Raw genomic sequence first — 1,117 nt, 5'->3', positions numbered from 1 at the left:
GGTCAGGCTGGTCTCTAACTCCTGACCTTGTGATCCACCCGCCTTGGCCTCCCAAAGTGCTGGGATTACAGGTGTGAGCCACCGTGCCTGGCCTAATTCTTTCTTAAGATTATTTTAGGATTAATTCCTTAGAAGTCCTATTACTACTAATTCCAAGTAATATAATAGAACATTTTATTTCTATTTATTTATTTCTGAGATGGAGTCTTGCTCTGTCACACAGGCTGGAGTGCAGTGGCACAATTTCAGCTCACTGCAACCTACGGCTCCCAGGTCCAAGCAATTCTCCTGCCTCAGCCTCCCAAGTAGCTGGGATTACAGGTGCATGCCGCCACGCCTGGGGAATTTTTGTATTTTTAGTACAGACGGGGTTTCACCATGTTGGCCAGGCTGGTTTCAAACTCCTGACGTCATGATCAGCCTGCCTCAGTCTCCAAAACCAAAGTGCTGGGATTACAGATGTGAGCCACTGTGCCTGGCCTTTTTCTTTCTTTCTTTCTTTTTTAAGATAGAGTCTCTCTCGTCACCCAGGCTGGAGTGCAGTGACATGATGTCGGCTCACTGCAGGCTAGAGTGCAGTGGCCTGATCTCAGTTCACTGCCCCCTCCGCCTGCAGGGTTCAAGTGATTCTCCTGCCTCAGATTCCCAAATAACTGGGATTGCAGGCACCCACCACTATGCCTCGCTAATTTTTGTATTTTTAGTAGAGACGCGGTTTCACCATGTTAGCCAGGCCGATCTCGAACTCCTGACCTCAGGTGATCCACCCACCTCAGCCTCCCAAAGTGCTGGGATTACAGGCGTGAGCCACTGCACCCAGCCAAATATTTTTATTAAAAAGAATAACTAAGAAAGAATAAAAGCAATACTCATGGATAGAAGAAATTTAGTCCAACAAAAATCATGGTCTTAACCTGTTTAAGAGTCTTAGAAATACATTAAATTTACGAAGTACACATCTGAAACTTCCTTTAGCATTTAACATATTTTTAAACAACTTTCTAGAGGCCATTTGACTTCCTGTCTTCTCAACCCACTCACTCTTCCACCCTTCCACCTCCTGAAATAGAGTAACTTCAATTCAATTTGATAAGTTATTATTATTATTATTATTATT

The sequence above is a fragment of the Colobus angolensis genome, unplaced genomic scaffold (genome assembly GCF_000951035.1).
Source record: "Colobus angolensis palliatus isolate OR3802 unplaced genomic scaffold, Cang.pa_1.0 Scaffold5, whole genome shotgun sequence".
Lineage (NCBI taxonomy): Eukaryota > Metazoa > Chordata > Mammalia > Primates > Cercopithecidae > Colobus > Colobus angolensis.
Note: the sequence above shows the minus strand (reverse complement) of the source record.